This window comes from Miniopterus schreibersii, assembly GCF_964146895.1.
Source record: "Miniopterus schreibersii genome assembly, chromosome: 19".
NCBI lineage: Eukaryota > Metazoa > Chordata > Mammalia > Chiroptera > Miniopteridae > Miniopterus > Miniopterus schreibersii.
Genome location: NC_138119.1, coordinates 34054364 through 34063202, shown reverse-complemented (window position 1 = coordinate 34063202; position 8839 = coordinate 34054364). Strand labels below are relative to the sequence as shown.

At 38.3% G+C, this 8839-nt stretch overlaps 1 pseudogene across 1 annotated transcript; it reads left to right on the top strand.

Moving 5' to 3' along the window:
* Positions 1-303: 303 nt before the first annotated feature.
* LOC308548818 (olfactory receptor 10J1-like) lies at positions 304-1180 on the top strand (annotated as a pseudogene). Its single transcript has one exon. The product of its transcript is annotated as an olfactory receptor 10J1-like (transcript).
* The last annotated feature ends 7659 nt before the right edge of the window (positions 1181-8839 follow it).

Genomic DNA, 8839 nt, shown 5'->3' with positions numbered 1-8839 from the left:
GAGACCAACTTCATAAACCATACATAGGTGGTCATGTTTCTTTTAATGACCCAGGCATATTTAAAAATAATGATTTACATCAAACTTTTAAATAATATTGCTCAAACTTTCTGTATCTTTACTTCAAGTTCTAGGACCTAGTCCTCCACATCCCTTGAAAAGGCAGTTGATTCATGAAGTTTTGAACTGGGTCTTTGTGGTATGGAATCTTTGCTCTGGGCAGTGTGCTCATCATAGGTCAGGGCAGTCTCTGGTGCCAAGAGGTGGTGTTGATCTTTTTATGTTTCAGCCCTGAGATCCTCAATGAAGACAGTCAACCGTACAGAAGTAAGAGTGTTTGTTTTCCAAGGTTTCTCCAACTTCCAAGAACATCAACTCCTTGTGATGTTTCTTGCCCTGTACATCTTAACTCTGGTTGGCAATGTCATTATTGTGACTACTACTTGTGTTGACCATCACCTCCAACTTCCATGCACTTCTTCCTAAGTGTCCTCTCCACATCAGAGACTTTCCACTCCCTGGTCATTATTCCACACGTGTTTTCCAGTCTCATAGGCCTGAACCAATCCATCTCCCTGGAGGGCTATGGGGCTCAGCTTTTTTTTATCCTTGGTTTTGCTATCACTGATTGCCTCCTGCTAGCAGTAATGGGGTATAATCGTTATGTGGCCATCTGCAACACACTTCGTTACTCAGTCATCATGAATTGGAGGGTCTATGCCATGATGGTGTCCTCAGTCTGTGCCGCAGGGTTGCTGCTCTCATTGGTTCAGGCTGTGGCCATTTTCAGACTGTCCCTTTGCAATACATTGATTGAGAATTTCTTCTGTGGTGTCTGAACTGTGCTGGATTTCGCCTGTGCTATCCCAATCATCATTGATATCCTGACCTTGACTATCAGCCTGTTGGCCATCACAGTTGCTGCCACCTTCCACTTTATCCCCTATGTCCTCGTTATTTCCACCATTTTCAAGATTGCCTCAGAGGGAAACTGGAAGACCTTTGCTACCTGCATGTCACACCTCACTATTGCTGTCCCTCCATTGCCTACATGGAGCCCAAGTCTGAGAATACCCAAGATCAGGATCAGTTAACCTCCGTGACCTATACTGTCATAACACCTTTTCTGACCCCTGTTGTGTATAGTCTGAGAAACAAAGAAGTGCAGGATGCTCTGTAAAGAGTGGTGGAGAGGAAATCCCTTTCCTTAGATGAAATTCCTGCCCAAATAGGCATTCATGTCTTCCAAATGAAAGCTTTAAGTAAAGTTACAAAGCCAGGTTTTCAAGTGATTAGTGAAATCTCATACATCATAATCAGGGCCAGGGCAAAAGTAAAGCTGGGGTAGCCTCCAATAATTAATTCTCACTTCCTCAACTTCTTTGTTAACAAAATACAGATCTGAAAACAAACACTATAGACCCTATTCCAGGAGATGATTACAAGGTCAGAGTGTCATCTTGTGCTTATCTGAAATTTAAATTTAAAGTGACTGGTCCACTTTGCTGAAATACAAGTCACATTAAATTTGCAACCTCACTGAATCTTCTTTTATCATAAGTCAGATGTTTGAACAAGTGGTTACTAGAAAGGATACTGTGCAGAAATCTAATTGCCTTGTGTTTTAATAAGATTAGCAAAGCAAAAATATAGATATGTTTTAGGAAATGGGTTTGGAATGAACTAAAAACCTTCTAGAGAGAATATTTTCAAGCAACCCACTGCAAGAATCCTGTCACGTGTGAATTCCAAAGGAAAGGGAATTAGGGGATGGGAGTGGGGAGAAGGGGAGTTAGTGGAGAGGACTCCTAACCACCTATGAGAGCCATGAAACTCTGGCTGTGTGAATACAGCTCCCATGACTTGGTCTGAATCTTGGCTTCTGCTGGCTAAAGATAAGCCATGTGACAAAGGCCTTGTGGGACTAAAAGAAACGTCTCCCTCATGGACAGAATAAACAACAGGCTCAGAGGAAGAGGAGACAAGTGGCCCAAGGAGCAGACTGCTGGAAGAATACTATGAAATTGGCCAAGAAAAAAAATTAGAAGCAGTTCCAAACTGGTGTTTCCAGTGATAGGAGAGTAGGAAAAGGCAGAAGGAAAGGGAAGAGTCAGGAGAAGCCAAAAATCATTTTTAAAAGTTTCCTCAGATTGGGTCCTCCCGTGTCCTTTGGAAGCCAAGTAACAAAGGTAAGAAAAGAGAATTAAATGAAACTATGAAAAAGAGTCAGCATAATACCCTTCTGATAAATTAAGTAATTTCATTACTCTTGAAAGCCCCAAAAAATCAATAGTAAAGAATTTGAACATGAAAACTTCCATTAAATAAAATCAACTGAGTTAGAAATGTGATAACAAAATATTATTTACTGTCCCTCACTTCAAAAATATAAAAAATAGAATCAGGGTGAACTTCAGACTCAATTTGTGAAACAAAATAGATGTTGGATAAAACTCTAATGATTAAAAGTTGTAATAATTGAGAAAATCAAAGTTATTATACCGAGCTATTTGTAAAAATATAGAAATACTTGAGTATACTGTATTCTCATTGTAAATTTTTTTGAAATACAGAAATGTCAAATAAAATGTCTAAAGTGATTACAAATTGTATAGGCTATGTGTGTAGGCACATAAAAATCTGCATTTTAAAAAATTCTGCATTTTAAAAAATTCTGCAGAACTTTGTAATTCTGAGTTCCCAGTCTGCCTGATGCAGAAAAAGTCACCCAGTCTGTTTCACGTAAATTTATGCACTTTAGTGGTTAATTCATTTTATTCATAAACACAATGAAACTGAAGATCCTGCTCCTTCCTATTACCTCCCATTATCCTGGGGGTGAATCAAGTTCTGGTCAAGGCTCTAGTGTTTTTAGCATGAAGGAAGAGGAACCTGATCCTTGGTCACTCCCTCCTGCCCATGTTGAACCTGTGGAGATACATGACCCTGTGCCATCTTTGTTAGCATCCACTGAGATTACTCTGGTCTTGTCAGGTTATTTAATGAATGGGCTCTCTGCACTGCATCTTCCATGTGACTACTCTAAGTGCACTCACCCTCTTTCAGCTCCTTCCTGAGGTCACCTGTACATTCAGCTGCACCGGTGACTCTGCACTGGAGAGAATGCAGGTGGCTCAGCGACCGTGACCCACCCAGCCAGACACCCAGATGCCTCGCTTACCTATTTTTGCTCCACCAGGACTTAGGCCTTTTATGAGGCTCCTCTGGGAACTGAGAGACATACCCCTCCTGCTTTTACCAGATTCCTCCCTCCTTTCTTACAGCAGTAGCTGGCTGGGAGGCCTTCTGCATCCAACTATCTGTACTGTTGTTTCTCCACAACACTCATGCCTTTATTTATGTATTTATTTATTTTGGCAGAAAAACCTAAACTCTTCAAACTCTATATTTTACATTATATTGTACATGTAATTATGCAAAACACTTTCGTATTAGGCTTTTGATATTTAAAGTCATTCTTTACAAACTAAAAGAAACTTTCCTCTGTAGAAAAATTTACTAAAGTTAAAAAAATATTTCAGCTTTTAGGGCAAATGTTTTCATTATGAGTTTAAAAAATATTGTAAAAATTCAATTGACTGCTTTTTATTCTGGATTCTTTAGGCTTTACCCTTCCCTGGAACTAATGAAAGTCTTCTAAAATAATGTGGAAACTAGAAATTTTACTTTGTTGCATTTATATATTTATTCCATGTGTCAACAACATTAATAGTCCTGGTGTGGTGTTTTTTTTAAACAGTTTATTGTCTAATAGAGCTAGTTAACTGCCATTACTTTCTTTCATATTTTGGGGGGTATTTTGCTTGTTTGAATTTTTCATATAAATTTTAGAAGCAGCTTATTTAATTTACACCCCCCTCTCAACATACACATGCTCAATACAATTATACATGTAAATGTTGACATAAGTGGAGCCATTTTAAAATTGAGTTGGAGTCACTATACCAGAGAAACTGCCTTGTATGTCTTGCACCCTGACACATGGAATGTTTGCACTGGACAAAACAAATTTTGGATTAGGCCAAACCAACACTGTTTTCTAAACAATTGTTTGTAAAGCCAGTAGAACAACAGACACCCTGACCACAAGGATTGATGGTTATGGACTCAATCTGAACATAGAATTAGCAACCGATAATGTAGAGCTAAATAGTAACTCATCTTTAAAATAACAATAGAAATTCTTTTTTATTTTTATGTAATTATTTTTCTCATAAAAATTCCTTGCCTTAACCCTGTCATTTGAACACTATTTGGGTTTATGCCTGAATCTGTGCTGCTAAAATTGCAATTTCTTTGATCTCAAATAAATGCTTATTTCTCATTTTGACTTTTTATTTTTAGGTTAACACACACAGAGAGAAGCAAACCAAACTATGATATTATTTTATTGGGATCTTATTGCATGAATAAATTAATTTACAGAAAACTATATCTTAATGATCTTGAGTCTCCCTGTTCAAAAACAGTGTCATTTTCAATTGGTTCAAGTCTGCTTTATCAGAAACTTTTACATTTTTCTATATTTTTTTATTCTAAATGTTTTATAGTTTTATGTTTTATACTGAAGTCCATGATCTATTTTTAGTTAGTTTTGTATAAGGTATGGTTTAGGTAAAGGTTTGATTTTTGCTTATAGATATCCAATTGCTCCAGACCAATCTGTACAAAAGCCTCATTGATGCATTTGCACATTTATCAAAAGTCAGTTGAACATATTTTTGTGGTTCAATTTCTGGGTTTTATATTCTGTTCCAATGATCTATCTGTCTATTGCTCCACCAATACTATGCTGTCCTGATTAATGTAGCTATATAATAAACCTTAATATTGGGTAGAGTGTTCCCTTTCTCTTTATTCTTCTTTGTCAAGATTATATTAGTTATTTTAAGGCCTGTTTATTTCTATATCAATTTTAGAATAAGTTTGTCCTTGTCGACAAAAAATCTTGCTGGAATTTTATAGGAACTGCGTTAAACCTATAGATCAATTTAAGGAGAATTGATATCTTAACTATGTTGAGTCTTCCAATCCATAAACACAATGTCTTTCAATTTCTTTAAGTCTTTTTTTCATTTATTTCATTAACATTCTGTAATTTCAGCATACAAATCTTATACATGTTTTGTTAAGTGTGTACCTAAGTATTTCATTTTCTTTGGAGAAATTATAAATGATACTGTGTTCTTAATCTTTGTTACCTCAGGTTCACTCTTAGTATATAGAAATGTGATTGATTTTTATGTGTTGATATAGCATGTTGTGGCCATGCTTAATTTACTTACAAGTTTTAGGAGGATTTCTTTATTGTAGATATCTTAAGTCTTTCTACAAAAACAATTATGTCATCCACATAAATAGGGACAATTTTCTTTCTTCCATTATAATCTACATGTATTTTCTTGTCTTGTCTTGTCTTGTCTTGTCTTGTCTTATTGCAGCGGCTAGAACTCTCGTTGCCCTGTTAAATAGGGGTGGAGAGAGCAGACATCCTTGCTTTGTTCCTTTTCTTAAGGGGTAAGCATTCAGTCTTTTACCACTAAGGATGAAACTACCTATAGGTCTTTGGTATAAGCTCTTTATCAAATTGAGATAATTCCCCTCGATTCTTAACTTGATAAGAGTTTTTGTCAAAAACGGGTGTTGGATGTGGTCAAAATTCCTCTATGTCAGTTGATATAATTATATCATCTTTCTTTTTTAACCTGTTAATATGGTAGATACCATTGCTTGATTTGTGACTGTTGATCCATGAAAAGATGACAAACAGGGTAAGACCTGACCCCCAACCTAAAGTGTTCACCTCTAGAGGATGCCCCAAACTAGGCCCAAATCAGTGTGCCTATTGCAAACAGGAAGGACATTGGAAAAAGAATTGCCCAATTCTGAGTCAGGGTCCAGGACACTCAAAATTCAACCAAAATGTGCTACAAATACTCCAGATTGCAGACAGTGTCCAGGAATGATAAGATCCAGGGGATCCGTCATAAATTAATGACTCTTTCAACATCAACCACATGGAATTCCAGGTCACCCTAGAAGTGGAAAACCAATTTATTAACTTCTTAGTCAACACAGGAGCCACTTACTCTGTATTAAATACAAGATTAATAAAACTATCACAGGAAAGGATGCTAATAATGGGGGTATCAGAGAAGCCCCAACAAAAGCTGTTCCTCCAGCCTTTGGACTTCAAAATGGGGAAAACTTACCTAAAACATAGCTTCTTATATGTGCCCAGGGGGTCCCATTCTGCTCCTGGGATGAGATTTACTGACCAAATTGAATGGAAGGATATTTTTGCCCTTGGCTGAATAGACATTAAATTTTTTCCAGAAAAAGCCTATGCCTTACAGGTGGCCTATTAAGCTCTGGGAACAAGACCATCCTTAAGAAAATCTCAGATGTTATCTTGAGGGCAATAACTTTGAAGGTTTGGGCCCAAGGCAGGCCAAGATAAGTCAAGACAGCTGTCCCAATGCACATCCATCTAGAGGAAAAGGTCATTATCTCTCATTTGAATCAATATCTAAAAGAATAAGTGAAGAAAGGAATTTAGCCCTTAGTAATGGCATATCTAGAATATCAGCTTATTCGTCTCTGCCACTCTCCATGCAGTACTCCCATTTTCCTGGAACAGAAACCAGATACCAGTGAGTATTAATTTGTTCAGGACTTGCAAGTTATAAGCCAAATAGTAGAGGACATACATCTGGTGAGTAACCAATTATCACTAGAGTGACCCAAGAAGTTTCTCATCTCTTAGGAGTAAAATAGAAACTTTATATCTTGGGGAGACCCCAATCCACCAGAAAAACAGAAAAAATAAATCATACTCTGAAAAGGACAATTGCCAAGATCTGCCAAGAAACTAACTTAAGATGGGCAAAATATAACTTATTGCCCTGCTTAGGATTAGAGTAGCCCCTAGAAGCTGGATTCAATTAAGACCTTATGAAATGTCTTAACAAAAATCTTAAATCTAACAATGACCTAGAAGTTAAAGCATTAGACACTACAAGGTATGTATAATCTCGGGGTCTGACACTGACTACTTCATAACTTTGCTTCCAACAGAATGAAATGCCCCACAGATGTTTTGCTACACCAAACCCTGGTGACTGGGTACTCTTAAAAACGTGAAAAAACAAACATTCTGAAGATCAAACTTCAACCTAGTCTGGGAGGCTTTTATCAGATTTATGTCAAACTAGAAGTAATCAAGCATTGGATTAATTATTTTCCCATGAAGCCTGCCCCAGACTCTGCTCCTATGACCATAAAGATTGCTTCTCCACCATCCCCTTGTCGCTGTGAGCCCATTTCAAACTGCAGGCTACCCTTCGGAAGGAACAAGACACCAACTGAACTCCATCAGAGTGAAAGACTCACCTAACTGGAAATCTCCATAATTGCTTACCTTTTAATTTTTAATTCTCTTTTTCCAAACCCCATTTGTTACAGGTAACACCTTCCTGTCCTGGGCTGCTAGTTGTGCTCAAATAAATACCAATCAAACCGCTTGGTCTGCAGATTGCTCCCCCACCCCGGGCAGTAGGAATGTCCTGGGTCATATACCCTTTCAGCCTGGGAACACTGGGTTGGCCAAGACGCTACAGCTAAGTTGGGATATCTTGCTCCCTCCTGATTCTGAAGTGCACCCTTTTGACTATAAAAAGACCAAGGAACATATTTTTTACCTAACCCAGAAACAAACCAATGCCTCCATCATTCTTCTCAGCTATCACATCTGGGCCTGGGGTGGCTCTGAGCAGAACATGAGCTTTTAAACATTATGGCCCCTTTCTGCATAGAACAAACTAATCTGACCTTGGTCCTCAATAAGCAGAACGGATCTCTCTGAATACTTGTCAGTATATACATAAGGTCCTACACACTGAGTGGACCTGGAGAGAAAATAGATCTTTCTTTTCTGGAGCATACGCAGCACCAAAAAAGGGAATACGGATTTGTGGATCTAACCTATGGCTTTATCTCCCTTATGGATGGACTGGCCATTGTACATTAGGATTTCCATCTCTCCCTGGGAAAATCTATAAGACTCTTCCAGAGAAACCCCATAACTTACCAGCTCTCAGATCTACATGGCCCAGGAGCATGGCCTGGTGGAAATGGACAGTCTCTATTCTCTTTCCCCAATATGCCGGGATCTCTGCCAAATGAGAATTCTAAGCCTTAGCAAAATTTACTGCTACTGCACTCAGTGACTCCAGACAAACATATTTATCTTTAATCAGGACACAGCACAGATGCGGAAGGTGGTTCCCCAAAATCACATGGTCCTTGACATTTTAACAGCTGCCCAAGAGAAAATTTGTGCCTTTGTAACCACCTAGGAATTTTGTTTGTTTGTTTTTTTGTTAATCTTCACCCGAGGATACTTTTAGCATTGGTTTTCTAGAGAAAGCGGAAGGGAGGGGGAGAGACAGAGAGAGAGAAACATCCATGTGAGAGAGACACATTGATTGGTTGCCTCCTGCATGTGCCCCAACCGAGCATCAAGCCTGCAACTGAGATACACGCCATTGACTGGAATTGAACCCAGAACCCAGAACCCTTCAGTGCGTGGGCCGACACTCTGACCACTGAACCAAACCAGCTGGGGCTTATTTGCTTTTTAAATATGACCTTTTCTTTTTCTTTTTGTCTTCCTTTTGATTTAAACTGGTCTCATCCAGAACACTGATTCATTCACCTGTGTTCTTTTCCCTTGGATGTCCTCTCTACTAATCATTAAGCCCTCAAGACAATGAGGTTCTGATTAGCTTCAACTAATCTTAGAAACAAAGCTTCAGGT